Raw genomic sequence first — 23,452 nt, 5'->3', positions numbered from 1 at the left:
GCGGTGTGCCTAGAGGTCGGGGTGCTGAAGTGAGGGTGAGTCTTCCTAGTGGTCTGTGCGGTGCGCCTCTTGAGGTCGGGGTGCTGAAGTAAGGGTGAGTCTTCTCAATGGTCTGTGTGGTGTGCCTCTGGAGGTCGGGGTGCTGAATTGGGGGTGAGTCTTCCCAGTGGTCTGTGCGGTGTGCCTCTGGAGGTCGGGTGCTGAAGTGAGGGTGAGTCTTCCCAGTGGTCTGTGCGGTGTGCCTCTGGAGGTCGGGGTGCTGAAGTGAGGGTGAGTCTTCTCACTGGTCTGTGCTGTGTGCCTCTTGAGGTCGGGGTGTTGAAGTTAGGGTGAGTCTTCCCACTGGTCTGTGCGGTGTGCCTATGGAGGTCGGGGTGCTGAAGTGAGGGTGAGTCTTCCTAGTGGTCTGTGCGTAGTGCCTCTGGAGGTCGGGGTGCTGAAGTGAGGGTGAGTCTTCCCAGTGGTCTGTGCGGTGTGCCTCTGGAGGTCGGGGTGCTGAAGTGAGGGTGAGTCTTCCCAGTGGTCTGTTCGGTGCGCCTCTGGAGGTCGGGGTGTTGAAGTAAGGGTGAGTCTTCCCAGTGGTCTGTGCGGTGCGCCTCTTGAGGTCGGGGTGCTGAAGTGAGGGTGAGTCTTCCTAGTGGTCTGTGAGGTGTGCCTCTTGAGGTCGGGGTGCTGAAGTGAGGGTGAGTCTTCCTAGTGGTCTGTGCGGTGCGCCTCTTGAGGTCGGGGTGCTGAAGTAAGGGTGAGTCTTCTCAATGGTCTGTGTGGTGTGCCTCTGGAGGTCGGGGTGCTGAATTGGGGGTGAGTCTTCCCAGTGGTCTGTGCGGTGTGCCTCTGGAGGTCCGGGTGCTGAAGTGAGGGTGAGTCTTCCCAGTGGTCTGTGCGGTGTGCCTCTGGAGGTCGGGGTGCTGAAGTGAGGGTGAGTCTTCCCAGTGGTCTGTGTGGTGTGCCTCTGGAGGTCGGGGTGCTGAAGTGGGGGTGAGTCTTCCCAGTGGTCTGTGCGGTGTGCCTCTGGAGGTCTGGGTGCTGAAGTGAGGGTGAGTCTTCCTAGTGGTCTGGGTGGTGTGCCTCTTGAGGTCGGGGTTCTGAAGTGAGGGTGAGTCTTCCTAGTGGTCTGTGCGGTGCGCCTCTTGAGGTCGGGGTTCTGAAGTGAGGGTGAGTCTTCCCAGTGGTCTGTGCGGTGCGCCTCTTGAGGTCGGGGTTCTGAAGTGAGGGTGAGTCTTCCTAGTGGTCTGTGCAGTGTGCCTCTGGAGGTCAGGGTGCTGAAGTGAGGGTGAGTCTTCCCAGTGGTCTGTGCGGTGTGCCTCTGGAGGTCGGGGTGCTGAAGTAAGTGTGAGTCTTCCCAGTGGTCTGTGCTACGAACATGTCCCTACAGCAAGTTTCTATTTTGAACCTGCTCTGAAATATTTAAAATAAGCAATTTCCACGCGATTTGACGGAAATATATGCGTATTGCGATAGGTATGGATTGTGACCCATGTATCATCATACGTATCGTATCGTGACCTTGCTGTATAACGATAGTATTCTCAAAAAACTTCTACACCTCAAAACTTCTACAGCTTAAAATAAACTATATGATTCAGTGCCCAGTCAATCATTTGCATCTTGCATGATATCCTGAAAATGGAATATGTAATTCGAGTGATGGTTAGCTGCTGTAAAGATCTTAATCATAGTCTTATTTCATAACAGAAATCTGTATTGGTACAAAAGCAAACCATTATTTATATAAATATTGCTCCAGGATAAAACAAATATCAGCTGGTGAAACATAAACTTAAGTGTAATACATCAAATTAATCTTTTACTGAAAGGAAAACAGAGTGGTGTCGGAGCTGTAGGAAAGTAGTATCACAATTTCAATATTTTACCCAAAATTAATTTATTTTAAGAAATATTTCTATGACCTTACTCAGACTGTCCCCCTTTCAACCCTGAAACCCAAATAAAACAAGATGTTTATAGATATTTCCAAGTTTTCCTTTTGCATAAGTCTCATCTGTAGAGTGTAAAAAACACTTGATCTGCCACCCCTCCCAAAAAAATAATAATAAACTTTGATGTGTCCTCGATGTCACCTTAATTTCATCTTAATGTCACCTAGATGTCACCTTGATGTCACCTTAATGTCACCTTAATGTCACCTAGATGTCACCTTAATGTCAGCTTGATGTCACCTTGATGTCACCTAGATGTCACCTAGATGTCACCTCGATGTCACCTCGATGTCACCTAAATGTCACCTAGATGTCACCTTGATGTCACCTTGATATTCACCTCCATGTCACCTTGATGTCACCTTGAAGTCACCTTAATTTCACCTTGATGTCACCTAGATGTCACCTTGATGTCACCTAGATGTCACCTTGATGTCACCTTGATGTCACCTAGATGTCACCTGGATGTCACCTGGATGTCACCTGGATGTCACCTGGATGTCACCTTGATGTCACCTTGATGTCACCTTGATATTCACCTCCATGTCACCTCGATGTCACCTTGATATTCACCTCCATGTCACCTCGATGTCACCTTGATGTCACCTCGATGTCACCTGGATGTCACCTTGATGTCACCTAGATGTCACCTCGATGTCACCTGGATGTCACCTGGATGTCACCTTGATGTCACCTTGCCTTGATGTCACCTTGATGTCACCTAGATGTCACCTTGATGTCACCTCGATGTCACCTTGATGTAACCTTGATGTCACCTTAATTTCACCTTGATGTCACCTAGATGTCACCTTAATGTCATCTTGATGTCACCTAGATGTCACCTTGATGTCACCTAGATGTCACCTCTAAGTCATCTCGATGTCACCTTAATTTCACGTTAATGTCACCTAGATGACACCTTAATGTCACCTCGATGTCACCTTAATGTCACCTTAATTTCACCTTAATTTCACCTTGATGTAACCTTGATGTCACCTCAATGTCACTTTGATGTCTCCTCGATGTCACCTTGATGTCACCTTAATTTCACCTTAATGTCACCTAGATGTCTCCTCGATGTCACCTTAATGTCACCTTAATGTCACCTTAATTTCACCTAGATGTCACCTTGATGTCTCCTCGATGTCACTTTGATGTCACCTAGATGTCACCTTGATGTCACCTTAATGTCACCTTGATGTCACCTTGATGTCACCTTAATGTAACCTAGATGTCACCTTAATGTCAACTTGATGTCACCTTAATTTCACCTTGATGTCACCTTGATGTCACCTAGATGTCACCTTGATGTCACCTCGATTTCACCTTAATGTCACCTAGATGTCACCTCGATGTCACCTCAATGTCACCTTAATTTCACGTTAATGTCACCTAGATGACACCTTAATGTCACCTCGATGTCACCTTAATGTCACCTTAATTTCACCTTAATTTCACCTTGATGTAACCTTGATGTCACCTCAATGTCACTTTGATGTCTCCTTGATGTCACCTTGATGTCACCTTAATGTCACCTAGATGTCACCTAAATGTCTGCTCGATGTTACCTTAATGTCACCTTAATTTCACCTAGATGTCACCTTGATGTCTCCTCGATGTCACCTCAATGTCACTTTGATGTCTCCTCGATGTCACCTTGATGTATCCTCGATGTCACCTCAATGTCACCTTAATGTCACCTTGATGTCACCTTGATGTCACCTTAATTTCACCTAGATGTCACCTCCATGTCACCTTAATGTCACCTTGATGTCACCTTGATGTCACCTTAATTTCACCTTAATTTCACCTAGATGTTACCTCCATGTCACCTTGATGTCACCTCCATGTCACAATGTCGGAGGAAGACAAATGGAACGATCTGTTCTGACAAAAGCCCATCAGCAACTCATCAGCTGTCCTATACACATCCCATCAAATGATTGACAACCTATCAAGAAACATGAATAACAAAGAAAGCCGTGAGCCCAACCATTAGCTAAACCTTTTATCATTAGTTTTATCATTCCCATCCATTATGAACACATTTACCCTTCGTAACTCAGCCTAGCTTAGTGTTCTTCTCTGTACCTGTTGTCAGGCCACACAAATGTATTCCTAAGTTTCATGGATGTGTCTATCCTTAGAAAAACTACAATTTTATTGATAACAACTTCTGGTTTATTGCATATAGTGACGTTTTGATGTAGATTCTTACACCGTTATCAAGCTGGAGTGACCACAACCAAGTGATGAGAGGTAAATGTGTAGATGGGTGAGTGAGTTGGGTTTAACGCCGCTTTTAACATTATTCCAGTTATATCAAAGCGAGTCAGCTTAATGTGGGAGGAAATCCCGAAGTGATGCAGGTCTAAGACGTTTACCACTTCGGTGAAACCCACGAGCACGGGTATGGTGCTGACAAACCTAGAAACATAATCGGGGCGAACTGGGATTGGAACCCACAATCATAGGTTTCTGGCGTGCCCAAGGGACGCAACTCTGCACAGCGAATAGCGGGGCCTTAGACGACTGGGCCACCCGTGCCCCCAAATGTGTAGATGTGTTGTGATACGATTCTAATGGTGTAAGAGTCTACGGTGAAATGTTGCTTTGGGCAACTAACCAGAAGTTGTTATCCATAAAGTTATATGTTTTTCTTATTTACTCCCCATCTTCCAGAATGCCAATCAAACAGTTAGTGTCTTAACATGCATAAATTTAGAAAAATAATAAATTAAATAATCATACAAATGCTGTTGCATTTAAAGCATGCTTCCTCCTGCATCCTGGCAAACTAAAGTAACGACACAGAAAACAAGATGATTAATTAGGTTGGTCGTCCAAAAAACAATTCGGACAAAATGTCACTGTTTATTTCCCAAACGTAGATCACAAATATCTATTGTTTGATGGATGGCAAAGTAGACATTTATGGATAACACTTTCTTTAATGTACTCTTAGAGCAACGTCTTGGTATAGATCCTTATACCATTGTCAAGCAAGACTGTCTATCAAGGACATTAGAAAATCAAGAAAAAAGCAAATCTGGCCAATATATTGATAGCGACTCTTAACCAGCCTTAATCACATTGACTGGATGATAAAGTTTAAGGACAATTACTAAGGAGACATCTACACGCACCTTGCAGTAATCAATAATGAAAACCAGGTGTCAGGCTAATCACTGCTAATTGTATATTTCCACACTTAGGATGGTGGTAATTAAGAAACATATTGACCATTGTTACTTGCAAGCCCAGGTCAAGAACCATGCAGGTGCGAGAAACATCCGACACCAGATGCTCAGTCATGGCGTGAGGACTGAATAGGTTTATCTAGTAAATCATTACTCTTACAGATCACAATTACCTTTTTTCAGAACAGGTAACAAACATTTCAACAGCTTTAATAACAGAATTATGCTACCATGGTTACTAAACAGCACGTACACCTCGTACTAATACCTACTAAAATGGGTCTGTGGTGAGTGTATTTGTGTGTATATTTGTTGGTGGGGTGGGGTGGGGTGGGGTGGGGTGGGGTGGGGTGGGGTGGGGAGTGAGTGAGTGAGTTTGATTATACGCCGCTTTTAGCAATATTCCAGCAATATCGCGGCGGGGGACACCAGAAATGGGCTTCACACATTGTACCCATGTCGGGAATCGAACCCGGATCTTCGGCGTGACGAGTGAACGCTTTAACCACTAGGCTACCTCACCGCCCCGGGGTGGGGTGGGGTGGGGTGGGGTGGGGTGAGAGAACAAAAACTAAGATACATGTTGTCAGCATGGTCAAGGTTGATATATACTGAACCAAATTAAAAATTTCACAATCCTAAAATTTTAACATTTTGACCAGTTATCGTTGTGGGCCCTTATTGTGTATTTAAACAGTATCGTCTTCAATTAACACCCGTTTAAGTGCAGGTGAATCGATCAAAATCATGTGCACAGCACTATAGTGGCAAAAGTGGTTTTTCACGTGCAACTGGACACGTGGCCATAATACCGCACGTGTTTTCAGCCATACTTGTTAGCAGTCATTAACAAAAAAAGTTAAAAAGATTTTTTAAAAAGTCTTAACGGCCATTTGTCATGCCACGCCTTTCAAATGTGCAACGTGAACGTGCCATCAGCATGTTGCAGACGGGAATGCCCGTAGCTGAAGTCGCAAGGACGATGGGTTGTAATCGACGGACTGTTTATGATTTACAGACGCGTCTACAGCAAACGGTTACCACCGCTGATCGCCCTCGGCCAGGTCGACCACGTGTGACGTCACATGCAGAGGATCGTCAGATTGTCTTACGTCACCTCCGTAACCGATTTTTGACGGCTACATCAACCAGAAAAGAACTATTAGGTTGGTTTGTTGTTTAACGCCGCACTCAGCAGTATTGCAGCTATATGACGGCGAACTTTTAGGGGTAGAATGAGTGCCCAAACTGTTCGAAACCATCTGAGAACTGCTCACCTTCAAGCCTTTCATTTGCTGATGGTAGGGCGAGGGTGTGGAGGCGCCGTCATGAACGTTACGCCCAGTGTTGTGTACAAGAAGTTGACAGATTTCGAGGCGGAAGTGTCATGGTGTGGGGTGCTTTCTGTGGCAATGCACGTTCCAGGCTTCTTGTTATCCATGGCAACCTCAACGCTGCTGCTTACCGTGACCAGGTACTGGCACCAGAACTTCTGCCTTTTATGGCAGCACATGGACCCGGTTTGATCTTCCAACACAACAATGCCAGACCCCACACAGCAATTTTGACAAGGAATTTCCTTCAGAATGCGGGAGTCAATGTCCTGGACTGGTCGTCAAGGTCTCCCGACCTCAATCCCATCGAACACGTCTGGGATGCTCTTGGCAGAAGTCTGCGCACTCTCAAGAACAAACCACAGAATTTGCAAGATCTTGGCACCATTTTGCAGGAACAATGGCGTCGTCTTCCAAATCATGTGTTCACAAGCATAACAAGGTCCATGCGGAGGCGTTGTGTGGCAGTTGTCAACGCACATGGTGGCCATACACGCTACTGAACTTGTGTGCCATCAGATTCTCGTGCTTGGGACTTATGATATAAACTGTTGATGTTATTACCGAATACCGTAGGTGCTTGGAACAAATTATGGTTACCACAGTTAATTAAAATCCTTCTTTGGACATTAATGATTAAAAATTACCTTCTCTGATACATTTGTCCATTGTATAGATCATATATGGGATTACTTTTTAAAATGTGAAGTTTTTAATTTGACTCAGTATATATTGGTTTAAAATGATAGTGTTTTTTTTGCAATAATTGGGGTAAGATAACGAAAAGCACAAAACCAGTCTGACAATGTGTTAACCAGTCAGACAATACCTTTCAACCAGTCTGACAATGCCTTAACAACCTGTCTGACAATCCTTTAACAACCTGTCAGACAATACCTTACAACCAGTCTGACAATCCTTTAACAACCTGTCAGACAATACCTTACAACCAGTCTGAAAATCCTTTAACAATCTGTCAGACAATACCTTACACATGTTACAACCAGTCTGACAATCCTTTAACAACCTGTCAGACAATACCTTACAACCAGTCTGACAATCCTTTAACAACCTGTCAGACAATACCTTACAACCAGTCTGAAAATCCTTTAACAATCTGTCAGACAATACCTTACACATGTTACAACCAGTCTGACAATCCTTTAACAACCTGTCAGACAATACCTTACAACCAGTCTGACCAATGCCTTATCAGCCTGTCTGACAATGCCTTAACAACCAGTCTGACAATGCCTTAACAACCTGTCTGACAATGCCTTAAGAACCTGACAATGCCTTAACAGTCTGACAATGCCTTAATAAAAGTCTGACAATGCCTTAACGACCTGTCTGACAATGCCTTAAGAACCTGACAATGCCTTAACAGTCTGACAATGCCTTAACAAAAGTCTGACAATGCCTTAACAGTCTGACAATGCCTTAAGAGCCTGTCTGACAATGCCCTAACAGTCTGACAATACACACGGTGACATATACACACAAACACATTCACACATACACACAAACACATAGTCACGCACACACACACACACACACCGTCTCTGTCTCTGTCAAACACACACATACTTATAGTCAGGCACACACACACCATCTCACACACACACACAAACACAGTCACACACACACACACAAACACAGTCACACATACACATAGTCACGCACACACACACAGTCTCTCTCTCTCTCACACACACACAAACAGTCACACATACACATAGTTACGCACACACACAGTCTCTCTCTCACACACACACAAACACAGTCACACATACACATAGTCACGCACACACACACACACACCATCTCTCACACACACACACACACACACAAACAGTCACGCACACACACACACCGTCTCACACACACACACCGTCTCTCACACACACACACCATCTCTCTCACACACACAAACACAGTCACACACACACACACAAACACAGTCACACATACACATAGTCACGCACACACACACAGTCTCTCTCTCTCTCTCTCACACACACACAAACAGTCACACATACACATAGTCACGCACACACAGTCTCTCTCTCACACACACACAAACACAGTCACACATACACATAGTCACGCACACACACACACCATCTCTCACACACACACACACACACACACAAACACAGTCACGCACACACACACACCGTCTCTCACACACACACACCATCTCTCTCTCACACAAACACACACACACACCGTCTCTCACTCACACACACCATCACACACACATACACACACCGTCTCTCACTCTCACACACACACACACAAACACACACACACACACAAACACACCATCTCTCACACACACCATCACACACACACCATCTCACTCTCTCACACACACACACACACACACACACCATCTCTCTCTCACACACACACCATCTCTCTCTCTCACACACACAGTCACACATACAGTCAAGCACACACACACACACTGTCTCTCACACACACACACATACACAAACACAGTAACACACACACACCATCTCTCACACACACACACACACAGTAACACACACACACACCATCACACACACATACACACACCGTCTCTCACTCACACACACCATCACACACACACACACACCGTCTCACTCACACACACACACACACACACACCATCACACACACCTGCTCTCACTCACACACACCATCACACACACACACACCATCTCTCTCTCACACACACACCATCTCTCTCTCACACACACAGTCACACATACAGTCACGCACACACACACACACTGTCTCTCTCACACACACACACACACACACACATACACAAACACAGTAACACACACACACACACCATCTCTCTCACACACACACACAGACACACACACACAAAAACACAGTCACACATACACAGTCACACACACACACCATCTCTCACACACACACACACACAAAAACACAGTCACACACACACACACAATCTCTCTCACACACACACACACACAAACAAAACAAAAACAACACACTCACAAATACACTCCAACTCTGACCATTAATATAGCCTAGACTAAAATAGAACCCGTCATAGTCTTAACGTCTGTTTTACGAGACTAAATATATGAGGTCAGTGTGGAAAGCTGTAGCAACAGGACACATGTCCGACGCTTGACATTCTCAAGGGGCACATTGCATGTACCTAGAAGTACCGAACACTAGTACCATGTGGCGCCTAGGGCCTGAATACAACCTGAAACTGTATGTTGTTATAGGGCAGTGAGATTTATTGTTAAACAATGTTGTAACCATGGTAACTGTATACCACTGTTTCTGCTGAGATTCAGTAGGAGTTCATAGCATTGTGTTTAAACAATAATTAGTGGTCAGGAATATATCACCATCTATTGTAAGCAGTGGTGTGGAAGTTAAAATATCTAGATGCTTTTGGAGTCCAGTGCAACCTGGAATCTTCTAGAACCGCTCGACTAATCCAGCATGGTAGGGAACGTTCTAGACAAGGGGCAAGACCATGCCTCTCTCATATCACAGGAGCTGTTGTGTCACTTTTTCACTCTGGAGTGAGTGAGTGAGTGAGTGAGTGAGTGAGTGAGTGAGTGAGTGAGTGAGTGAGTGAGTGAGTGTGATTACGCCGCTTTTAGCAATATTCCAGCAACATCATGGCAAGGGACACCAGAAATGGTCTGCACACATTGTACCCATGTCGGGAATAGAACCTGGGTCTTCGGCATGACGAGCAAACGCTGAAACCACTTGGCTACCCGACAGCCCCTTACCGAGTAGTAACCAAACACCACATCATCTGTTTGATTAGCATTCTAGTTGGTGAGTAAATAAGAAACACATACAACTTTATTGATAACAACTTCTGATTTATTGCATACAGCAATGATTTGATGCCGATTCTTGCACCATTATCAAGCTGGAGTGACCAAAACTGTCTTCTCACCATATTACCCAACAAACCTGCTCACCACCCCCGCAAACCCATTAGCTAACACACACCTTGTGTTGGTGTGGTGGGGACCTTGCTCGTATCGACCCCCGACCCCCCCATTCTGTGTCCTGTACATGGTGTCCATCTTGTCACTGCAGCGTGCACTTCCACAAATCAACATGATCAATATCTGCAACAATGCTATTCACCTCCACTGTATCCACGAAGCAGTGTTGCCACTGGCGACCACAGCCTGCCTCACCTGTTCACACGGAACAGGTCTGTCACAGAATCAGTGAGTGAGTGAGTGAGTGAGTGAGTGAGTGTCACAGAATCAGTGAGTGAGTGAGTGAGTGAGTGAGTGAGTGAGTGAGTGAGTGAGTGAGACCTATGCTTGTCTCCCCGTGGAGTTCTGGGTAAGAAAATAGGTCCCCAGCAACACCAATTTTCAATTTTGGATATTTTTCAATTTGCTGCAGACTTGCCTCTGAGCATGTCTAGATAAATCTGTGCAGTGTTACATAAGCATCACTGATTTTAACCCAACACCTTTAATGTGTGCACTCACTGCTGACGAGACACGAGACAGTGACATATGTAATATACATACTGCCACACGGTGTGTAAATACCCATCAATCACGGCGGGATGACACACAGCACTGTGGTATATGAACACAGCAAACTACTCAATGTCATCAATACACACCAGCTGGTGCAGATCTCCATGTGATCGCTGTAATCACATAACACTAACACACATAGCAGCATCCTCATCCCCGTTGTATCCATGAGGACATCCTCATCCCCGTCTCATCCATGAGGACATCCTCATCCCAGTCTTATCCATGAGGACATCCTCATCCCAGTCTTATCCATGAGGACATCCTCAGCCCAGTTGTATCCATGAGGACATCCTCATCCCCGTCTCATCCATGAGGACATCCTCATCCCAGTTGTATCCATGAGGACATCCTCATCCCCGTCTCATCCATGAGGACATCCTCATCCCAGTTGTATCCATGAGGACATCCTCATCCCAGTCTCATCCATGAGGACATCCTCATCCCAGTTGTATCCATGAGGACATCCTCATCCCAGTCTTATCCATGAGGACATCCTCAGCCAAGTTGTATCCATGAGGAAATCGTCATCCCAGTCTCATCCATGAGGACATCCTCATCCCAGTCTTATCCATGAGGACATCCTCAGCCCAGTCTTATCCATGAGGACATCCTCAGCCCAGTCTCATCCATGAGGACATTCTCAGCCCAGTCTCATCCATGAGGACATCCTCGTCCCAGTCTCATCCATGAGGACATTCTCAGCCCAGTCTCATCCATGAGGACATTCTCAGCCCAGTCTTATCAATGAGGACATCCTCAGCCAAGTTGTATCCATGAGGACATCCTCAGCCCAGTCTCATCCATGAGGACATTCTCAGCCCAGTTTCATCCATAAGGACATCCTCGTCCCAGTCTCATCCATGAGGACATCCTCATCCCAGTCTCATCCATGAGGACATCCTCATCCCAGTCTCATCCATGAGGACATCCTCAGCCCAGTCTCATCCATGAGGACATCCTCATCCCAGTCTCATCCATGAGGACATCCTCAGCCCAGTCTCATCCATGAGGACATTCTCAGCCCAGTCTCATCCATGAGGACATCCTCATCCCAGTCTTATCTATGAGGACATCCTCAGCCGAGCTGTATCCATGAGGACATCCTCAGCCCAGTTGTATCCATGTGGACATCCTCAGCCCAGTTGAATGTGAGTGTGAATGTGAGTGCAAGTGTGAATGTGAATGTAAGTGTGAATGTGAGTGTGAATGTGAGTGTGAAGGGAAGTGTTAATGTGAGTGTGAATGTGTTTGAATGTGAATGTGAGTGTGAATGTAAGTGTGAATGTGAGTGTGAATGTGTTTGAATGTGTATGTGAGTGTGAATGTGAATTTGAATGTAAGTGTGAATGTGAGTGTGAATGTGAGTGTGAAGGGAAGTGTTAATGTGAGTGTGAATGTGTTTGAATGTGAATGTGAGTGTGAATGTAAGTGTGAATGTGAGTGTGAATGTGTATGTGAGTGTGAATGTGAATGTGAATGTAAGTGTGAATGTGAGTGTGAATGTGTTTGAATGTGTATGTGAGTGTGAATGTGAATGTGAATGTAAGTGTGAATGTGAGTGTGAATGTGAGTGTGAAGGGAAGTGTTAATGTGAGTGTGAATGTGAGTGTGAATGTGAGTGTGAATGTGAGTGTGAAGGGAAGTGTTAATGTGAGTGTGAATGTGTTTGAATGTGAATGTGAGTGTGAATGTAAGTGTGAATGTGAGTGTGAATGTAAGTGTGAATGTGAGTGTGAATGAGTGTCTATGTCAATATCCAATCTAAAAAATAAAGAGTGAGTGAGTTGGCTTTAACACTGCTTTCAACAGTATTCCAGTTATATCCAACCTGTCAGCTTAATATGTGAGGAAAGCCTGAAGTGATGCAGGTCTCAGATGTTTACAACTTCGATGAAACCCACGAGCACAGGGATGGTGCTGACAAACCTAGAAACATAATCGGGGGAAACCGGGATTCAAACCGACAATCATAGGTTTCTGGCGTGCCCAAGGGACACAACTCTGCACAGCGAATCATGGCGCCTTAGACGACTGGGCAGCCTGTGCCCCCTGAGTCCATTATATTCTACTACCAATCTTCCAAATCATGATTAGGCCACACTGTTCTTGCACCTGCATTACGGAACGGATCTGCAGAGTGTACAATCTGAATTTGCCCCTCTTTTTATCCTGCCAATAAGCCGATCATGATAGCATATTTCACACAAAAAATACTTTCTAAACAAGGACCCACTATTATTTATATTGCATCAATGTTTGATAAACAAACAAAACAAGATTTTCGTGTAGAAAATATGAGAAGTTTTTTTGAGAAAGTTAAAAATTCTGATTTGTTTCTTTTACACTTTCTCAGAGGTATATTTCTTAAAAGAGTGGCCTTAATATCAATGTACATGACAAAAGTTTACGATGCTTATTTAAATACTATGTTTGTATTTTCTTAAATTGTCTTAATATTTCGTCCTACTTGGGCCGGGCAAAGAGTTAGTGAGTGAGTGCAGCAATCTTCTATCGATGTGACACCAAGGATGGACTTCTCACATGGGACCATGTTGGGAATCAAACCCAGACCTTTGGCAACACAAGCAAATGCCCTAGCCACTAGGAGGGTCCTGATGTAGGGGTCCCATAAGCAGTAAGCAGTAAAATGTAGGGTACTTTTTTCGTTAAGCAGTAATTTTTCTTCTTTTTCAATAAAATCATCACGAATAATTCCAAAATCGCCCATGGAGGGACATGGGACTTTTAATTCTGCTTTTGTTTCATCCTGACAATTCATATTTTTAATACCGGGTAAAATCTCAAGTCGCTAAACATTCTAGACTGGTCCCCTGCGTCAGTTGCGCAGCCTACTTTCTGTGGCGAAGCATTTGGGTCTTGAACATGTTGAAGACGGACTGTTTTTGACCATTTTAATCGTTTTATGATAAGCAGTAAATTATTTATTTACGTTAAGCAGTTATTTTTTGGTATTTTACGATAAGCATTTACGATAAAAAAGATGAATTTTACGTTTACGATAGTGTTTGAAGTGTGTTTTCCGTTAAGCATTAAAACCCATCAGGACCCTCCACTAGGCCACACTACTCCTCCCATTAGGTGAAGACTACTTCACAATGTTACAATAGCAGAATACCAGCAATGGTCACCTTCAAAATTGACAACTTATTTTCAAATGTGTAAAACGACAATGTAACAATCTTTCATTGTTAACAGGGCATCCCTTGGTCATGTTACTTGTTCCAGAATCCAGTGAGTGTGGGGTTTGGGGAACTGTTCAACCTGATAATGTTTCCATGTTGGTCAGAACTATCCGTGTCCTTGTGGGTGTTACCACAGTGGTAACCATGGTAACACCTAAGACCTGCATCACCAATAGCCTTTCTCTCACATCTCATTGTTACACCAAGGTCGGGATTCCCACATTGGACCATGTTGGGAATCAAACCCAGACCTTTGGCAACACAAGCAACTGCCTTAACCACTAGGCCACACTACTGCTCCCTATAGATGCCATATCCCAAGGCAAGGGAGCTAACTGACTCTAAAAGTCCAGTTTCCACCCTTGCAGAACTAGGCCGGTATTAAAGTTATGAGTTTTATTTTGGCTGGACTATGAGTCTATACATAGTCCAATCAAAATCATGCAACGAAATCGAAATCAGGTTTGTAAACTGTCATGCAGATTTCAACTGTCATGCCATTATGTTGTTAACATTGCAGGTTAATCCTATCCCATCTGCCTAGTCATTTTATTATCATTGTACATTAATCCTATCCCATCGGCCTCGTCATTATGTTGTTATCCCAGTACATTAATCCTATCCCATCGGCCCTGTCATTATGTTGTTATCCCAGTACATTAATCCTATACATTAATCCTATCCCATCGGCCTCAACATTATGTTGTTATCCCAGTACATTAATCCTATCCCATCGGCCCCGTCATTATGTTGTTATCCCAGTACATTAATCCTATCCCATCGGCCCCGTCATTATGTTGTTATCCCAGTACATTAATCCTATACATTAATCCTATCCCATCGGCCTCAACATTATGTTGTTATCCCAGTACATTAATCCTATACATTAATCCTATCCCATCGGCCCTGTCATTATGTTGTTATCCCAGTACATTAATCCTATCCCATCGGCCCCGTCATTATGTTGTTATCCCAGTACATTAATCCTATACATTAATCCTATCCCATCGGCCCCGTCATTATGTTGTTATCCCAGTACATTAATCCTATCCCATCGGCCCGACATTATGTTGTTATCCCAGTACATTAATCCTATCCCATCGGCCCTGTCATTATGTTGTTATCCCAGTACATTAATCCTATCCCATCGGCCTCGTCATTATGTTGTTATCCCAGTACATTAATCCTATCCCATCGACCTCGTCATTATGTTGTTATCACAGTACATTAATCCTATCCCATCGGCCTCGTCATTATGTTGTTATCCCAGTACATTAATCCTATCCCATCGGCCTCGACATTATGATGTTATCCCAGTACATTAATCCTATCCCATCGGCCACGACATTATGTTGTTATCCCAGTACATTAATCCTATCCCATCGGCCTCGACATTATGTTGTTATCTCAGTACATTAATCCTATCCCATCGGCCTCGACATTATGTTGTTATCCCAGTACATTAATCCTATCCCATCGGCCTCGACATTATGTTGTTATCCCAGTACATTAATCCTATCCCATCGGCCCCGTCATTATGTTGTTATCCCAGTACATTAATCCTATCCCATCGGCCCCGACATTATGTTGTTATCCCAGTACATTAATCCTATACATTAATCCTATCCCATCGGCCCCGTCATTATGTTGTTATCCCAGTACATTAATCCTATACATTAATCCTATCCCATCGGCCCCGACATTATGTTGTTATCCCAGTACATTAATCCTATCCCATCGGCCCTGTCATTATGTTGTGTGGTGTGAACATCATGTTATATATATATAAACTCTTACTAAGTATCTACCTGATGAAGGAGCAGGAAGTAGCTCTGAAATGTGGTACAAAGAAAAAACATGATAAAAGAAGTTGCTATCTATAAAATAAAGTGTCATGTATTGTTCCTGCTTTACAAACTTGTCTAAACAAGCAGACACCAGCAGAGACACAGTAAATTCATCTCCCCTAGGCAAGAGGGTTAACTGACTTTAAAAGTCCAGTTTCCACCCTTGCCGAACTGGGCTGGAATTCATGGGCTCTATCGTAGCACCACCAGTGGCTATTACGAGTTACATCCCTTCTAAGCCTCTCCTATGGACCAATCAGATTCCACCTCTCGCATAACATGCATTTGCTTCAAACAAAATGGCGGTGCTAAGTCAAGACAATCTGATCAATATTCCTGGTCTTTTAGAAATCGAGTCTGGACAAGACAATCCAGTGATTGACATCATGAGCATCGATCCACACAATTGGGAAAGAAACATTTCCACAAAGCAATTATTTAACCAAGAAACATTTCCACAAAGCAATTATTTAACCAAGAAGCATTTCCACAATGCAATTAGTTAACAAAAAAGCATTTCCACAAAGCAATCAGTTAACCAACATTTCTACAAAGCAATTAGTTAACCAAGAAGCATTTCCACAATGCAATTAGTTAATCAAGAAACATTTCCACAAAGCAATTATTTAACCAAGAAACATTTCCACAAAGCAATTATTTAACCAAGAAACATTTCCACAAAGCAATTATTTAACCAAGAAGCATTTCCACAATGCAATTAGTTAACAAAAAAGCATTTCCACAAAGCAATCAGTTAACCAACATTTCTACAAAGCAATTAGTTAACGAAGAAGCATTTCCACAATGCAATTAGTTAATCAAGAAACATTTCCACAAAGCAATTATTTAACCAAGAAACATTTCCACAAAGCAATTAGTTAACCAAGAAGCATTTCCACAATGCAATTAGTTAACCAAGAAACATTTCTGTTAAGCAATTAGTTTACCAAGAAACATTTCTATAAACATAATAAAGCAATAAGTTTACCAAGAAACATTTCAATAAAGCATTTAGCTGACACATAACATTTCCATAAAGCATTGTATTGACAAATCTCTCATTAATCTGACTAACGATACACAACACCTGCTTCAGGAAGACATAACGTCATGTAACCATGGTACCTATACCAGCAGGGACTGTGACAGTTCAGACGTCTAAGGGGGTGGTGTCCAAATGTTTTTGACGCACCAGTGTATATAAAATATTTTCCCTCTACCTGCCTAATGCTTGCCATATGTTAGTATGACCCTCTCCATGTCCTTGCACCACTTTTTTCATAACCGTCCCCAAATGACTGTTATATTTATTGATGACCCTCCTCTGAATACCTTGGTGCTACCAGGTTAACAGGTACATTACCATATCATCCTACCGGGTACCCATTCATGGGTGAATGGAGACATACTTGGAACAATTCACTTGCCTAAGGAGTGAGTGAGTGAGTTTGGTTTTACGCCGCTTTTAGCAATATTCCAGCAATATCACGGCGGGGGACACCAGAAATGGGCTTCACACATTGTACCCATGTCGGGAATCGAACCCGGGTCTTCGGCGTGACGAGCGAACGCTTTAACCACAAGGCTACCCGTCCGCCCCCCTTGCCTAAGGAGACACCACATGCTTCAGTGTGGGGCAGGACCGAACCCCTGCAACCCTCAGGAGAAGCTGTCACCCACCAAACAACTCTCTACGTCTACTTATTTTTCCCATCCAACTTTTCTCCACAATATTATTTGTTTGTTTGTTGTTTAATGCAACACTCAGCAATATTCCAGCTACTGTAAATCTTGAAATTAATGCGAGCGTGAATTAAATGCGAAAAATGCGAGTGGTCTGGGCTCGCATTATTAAACATCGCATTCATATCAACAATAAGACATTTGGATAGCAGAAATACCAACTTAGACATACGCTGGAAACAAACAACTATGTATTCCAAATCACTGTTAAATGAGCAGCACTTGTAACAAGTATATAAACAATGTCATTCAGACACTAATTACAGGGATCCAGGGATGGCCACTGTGCTGTGAACATTAGCAGAGATTATCAGCCTCGTGTCTGTATGTTTAAATATCACATATCAGGGATACAACATGTATTATGTGAGATGTGGTCAGTACAATACGTAGAAAATACCCAGGCAATGAAGGCATTACGGATCATGTCCCCTGGTGAAGTAGCCTTTGGCGAATGAATTACAGCACTCACTCATGAGTGACAGATATTTCCTCAAGCCGTCATTCAAATTGGGTATTGAAAGTTTTCTTGGAGTATTCACTATACTTTTACTCCTTCGGGCCATATGATCCAGTCTGTTAGGCACTGATAGTTTTCTTGGAGTATTCAATACATTTTTTAACTCCTGTTGGGTATTGATAGTTTTCTTGGAGTATTCAATATATTATTCACTCCTGTTGGGTATTGATAGTTTTCTTGGAGTATTCAATATATTATTCACTCCTGTTGGGATTTTGATAGTTTTCTTGGAGTATTGAATACATTTTTTCACTCCTGTTGGGTATTGATAGTTTTCTTGGAGTATTCAATATATTATTCACTCCTGTTGGGTATTGATAGTTTTCTTGGAGTATTCAATATATTATTCACTCCTGTTGGGTATTGATAGTTTTCTTGGAGTATTCAATATATTATTCACTCCTGTTGGGTATTGATAGTTTTCTTGGAGTATTCAATATATTATTCACTCCTGTTGGGTATTGATAGTTTTCTTGGAGTATTCAATATATTATTCACTCCTGTTGGGATTTTGATAGTTTTCTTGGAGTATTCAATATATTATTCACTCCTGTTGGGATTTTGATAGTTTTCTTGGAGTATTCAATATATTATTCACTCCTGTTGGGTATTGATAGTTTTCTTGGAGTATTCAATATATTATTCACTCCTGTTGGGTATTGATAGTTTTCTTGGAGTATTCAATATATTATTCACTCCTGTTGGGTATTGATAGTTTTCTTGGAGTATTCAATATATTATTCACTCCTGTTGGGTATTGATAGTTTTTTTGGAGTATTCAATATATTATTCACTCGTGTTGGGTATTGATAGTTTTCTTGGAGTATTCAATATATTATTCACTCTTGTTGGGTATTGATAGTTTTCTTGAAGTATTCAATATACTATTCACTCCTGTTGGGTATTGATAGTTTTCTTGAAGTATTCAATATATTATTCACTCCTGTTGGGTATTGATAGTTTTCTTGGAGTATTCAATATATTATTCACTCCTGTTGGGTATTGATAGTTTTCTTGAAGTATTCAATATATTATTCACTCCTGTTGGGTATTGATAGTTTTCTTGAAGTATTCAATATACTATTCACTCCTGTTGGGTATTGATAGTTTTCTTGAAGTATTCAATATACTATTCACTCCTGTTGGGTATTGATAGTTTTCTTGGAGTATTCAATATATTATTCACTCCTGTTGGGTATTGATAGTTTTCTTGGGAGTATTCAATATATTATTCCCTGTTGACAGAGTACATTTCGGACCACAAAATGGGTTCTCTATATCTGTTATAAGCGTGCTCGTTATAGCCATTAATTTTATATGATAAAATATAAAGCCAATGGCCGGGACAGAAGAAATAGTGTGTTAAATCTGTCAGTTCGTTATCAGCATGCTCATTATAAACATTATTTACTGTACACATACAATATGTGATAAAAAAATATTACTTCTTAAACTAACTCAGCTCTGAAAATGAAGCTGAGATTACAAGTCATCAACAATGACATTACTTTTATGCATGCCCAGTCAATAGTATGTAGTCTGTGTGGAAGAGACAACAAAGTTTACCATGTTTACATTTTCTCAGTTTTATTCAATTCTAATTTGGGCGGTCGGGTAGCCTAGTGCTTAAAGCGTTCGCTCGTCATGCCAAAGACCCGGATTCGATTTCCAACATGGGTACAATGTGTGAAGCACATTCCTGGTGTAAAACTCACTCAGTTCCAATATGCAGCAAAATTGAAACATTGGGAACTGGCTGGGAATTACAGCCCTCAATTAGCACTTCAATCAATGCATTTATACAAGGGTCACGCTTTATTAATTTTAGGTTTCACAGACTTATTCCAGCTTTTCCACACAACTGTTTGATAGGCATTACTTAGACGTAAAAGGATGACAAAGTAGACACATTTATGGATGACTTCTTTAATTACTGTTAAGGCGACGTTTCAGTATAGATCATGCTTGACAGTGGTATAAGGACCTATACAGAAACATGCAGCAGAGCTCCAGATAAGCTTTTGGTGTTGTGGGTATATTACCCATGCATTTTAAAATCATTGGGTATCAGTAATTCTATCTGTGTATTCAAATTTCTGTTACCCACTAGTTTTTACACATGTGGGTATTTAAGTTAAATATTTAAAAACACTATTCATCTAGTCCCTGCAAACTGGTGTCGTGTGGGTTTGAGAGCTTTATAGGACTCAAAAATACCACGATACTTCCACACGAAAGTGTGATGGCAAATGATCATGATGTGACTGTCATCATGGAGTTTGGTAAGGTTGACGGAATGCCCGTTTATAATTTCAAAATAAGTTGCTGATTTGCTAATCGAATACGCGGAGTTACTTCACAATATTTTGATGATATGCACAAAAAAAAATTTTGTAGCGTATCTGTAATGTTCGTTGCGTATTTGATACGCTTGGATTATATTTTACTGCGTATTTCTGCATTTCTGATGCGTATTTCACGCAGATACGCAGCTTATCTTGAGCTCTGATGCAGTGGAAATAAAGCTGCAGCTGCCTTCTTGAATCTGATCGTGATGTAGACATGGAATATATTTATAACGTCCTATTGTATAAGATGGTCTATATGACTTGTGGGAGACATAATAAACATCAATATTTTTCTGTTCAATTTATTTCCAGTGGGGGTGGTGGGCCCATGAAATGAAAATAGAAAATGTGTGGCCTACATGGCCGAGTGGACTTGAATTTATAGGGTGCTTAGAATACTCTCATTATCAACCATCAAACACTTAATACAAGTAGCGGGGCTCCTCATTTGATTATGTCTATATTAATAAAAATTACTTCCACATGTAGACTTATAAATTTATTAACAATCATTAAAGTTTGTAAAACAAGTACTGTAAGAAGTACTTTTCAAGAAAGTTAATACACCCCATTTCTGCAGAAGATGGGGTGTAATTTGAACCAAAAAATATATTATTTACACCACTGTACCCAACATTACTATCAAAAAGATTATTAAGTTTGTTAAACAATGAAATAAATTGTATGACAATGTTAAAATACACACATTTTCAAAAGAAAGATGTGATAAACTACATATCTCCTGCTTCTACTGACAACGCACTGTCATACTAGATCTATAAACATATCCTTTCTACATACCTACAAACTTAAATAGATGATATCATTTCTTCTGATTCAAAGTAAATTTAAAAATAAAATATACTCAAATGCACAAACCATAAATAAAATAAAGGGTGTACGTATTCTAAACAAAATTCGTGACTTGTATTCGACATATTATCACCTCCATCCATCATCTCACAGACAGAAATATACGCGAAGAAATAAACAACTTTCCATTGAAAGTAAAAATCTTGAAATATTGTCACCAAAATTACAGTGACACCACGAAAACTTTCGTAGGAAGCAAGATAAAGTTTTCACAGAAATATGACGCCCAGCATGGATTCCAACAACTGTGTACTTATGTCACAACGCTTGGTACATATATTGTGATTTACAATTGTCACGGTAAATTCTCGCTGCGAGTCGGCGCTCACTCTCTAACTGTGACAATCCTCTCAACGGCATATGTTCGAAAAAAGATCACAAAAATGTTGTGAGGGGTCAACGACACAAAGTACGAGCTTTCTGAAAGGAAAATAATTGCTTATCTCGTTAATGTTTAATTGTATTATCTAGTATTACGTACCTCTTTGTTTCCGAAAAGGTAAAGTCCCGTTTGCTGTCATATCGTTGTCTACCTTTTATTGTCAATATCAGTCGGCACGATCAAGGTTGGCGGAGATTGCTTCCGGAGATGCGGTCGGAATTAGGCGAACGTTCTGATTGGTCAAAATTTACGGTATGAAATTTGTTGCCATGACGATGTGTTACAACCGTACAGATGTTTCATAAGTTGATATGGTTGGTCGCAGCTATGGCGGTTGGAAGTCAGCCGTGAATTGATGCATCAGAAAAAGGAATGGACAGTGTTGCAATTAAATAGATTGGCATCGATTTTCGATGATGATACTAGCATTAATAGCCATTGGCACCACGGGAAATTGTCATTTAAACGTGAATATACTGAGCAGTTTGTGTAAAAGCATTTGTCAATTCTGGTCGCGTTAATGCACTGTCTGGAGGATTATTCTTTCGTTTTCATATCACTGATGCCTTACAATCATACAAAACAGTCGTTAACACCACCCAAAAACTTCGTGTTTCTCACCAGTTAGTATGTGCTTGTTGATTGGTTATCGTCACACTCAGCAATATTTCAGTTATATGATGGTGGTCTGTAAATAATCGAGTCTGGACCAGACAATCCAGTGATTGATATCATGAGCATCGATACATGCAATTAGGAAACGATGACATGCATCAACCAAGTCAGCAAACCTGACCACCCGATCCCGTTAGTCGCCTCTTACGACAAACATTGGTTGCTGAAGACCTATTCTATACCCCGGATCTTCACGGATCGGTCTTGTGGTAGAGCGTCCGACCGGAGAAAGGAAGGTCCGGGATTCGATCCCCGGCCGCGTCATACCAAAAAACGTTAAAAGATAGTACTTGTTGTTACCCTGTCTGGCGCTCGGCATTAAGGGGCTAAACAAGTTGTTACCCTGTCTGGCGCTCGGCATTAAGGGGCTAAACAAGGACTGGTCAGATAGGAGTCAGTAAACTGTGTCTGAGTGGGGTATTCATGATAAACTGCGTCATGGTATCTCAGTGGTCTAGGGCTATAAAATCAGCATCAGTCCGGACTAGTATAAGAAGCCACACACACACACACGTGCATGCACGTCGCTACATAAGTGCAATAATCTCGGACGCGACGTTAAACCCCGTTTCACCTCCCCTGCCCTGTGATATACCGTCTTTCCTGTCTTAGACGTACGGAAGTCTATATTTTACGGGTCGGTCGGGTAGCCTAGTGGTTAAAGCGTTCGCTCGTCACGCCGAAGACCCGGGTTCGATTCCCGACATGGGTACAATGTGTGAAACCCATTTCTGGTGTCCCCCGCCGTGATATTGCTGGAATATTGCTAAAAGCGGCGTAAAACCATACTCACTCACTCACTATATTTTACGCGCAAGC

At 42.1% G+C, this 23,452-nt stretch overlaps 1 protein-coding gene across 1 annotated transcript in view; it reads right to left on the bottom strand.

Annotated features, from left to right (window-relative positions):
• Positions 1-22,163, bottom strand: part of LOC124151151 (adenylate cyclase type 5-like) — an 87,706-nt gene extending 65,543 nt beyond the window's left edge. The window contains exon 1 of the mRNA XM_048382978.1: positions 22,058-22,163. The gene's annotated coding sequence lies outside the window, so the exon portion shown is untranslated. The remainder of the gene's footprint in view (positions 1-22,057) is intronic.
• Between the last annotated feature and the right edge of the window lie 1,289 nt (positions 22,164-23,452).

This window comes from Haliotis rufescens, unplaced genomic scaffold (genome assembly GCF_023055435.1).
Source record: "Haliotis rufescens isolate VD_foot unplaced genomic scaffold, xgHalRufe1.0.p SCAF_43, whole genome shotgun sequence".
Lineage (NCBI taxonomy): Eukaryota > Metazoa > Mollusca > Gastropoda > Lepetellida > Haliotidae > Haliotis > Haliotis rufescens.
Note: the sequence above shows the minus strand (reverse complement) of the source record. Positions and strands in the feature narration are given on the sequence as shown.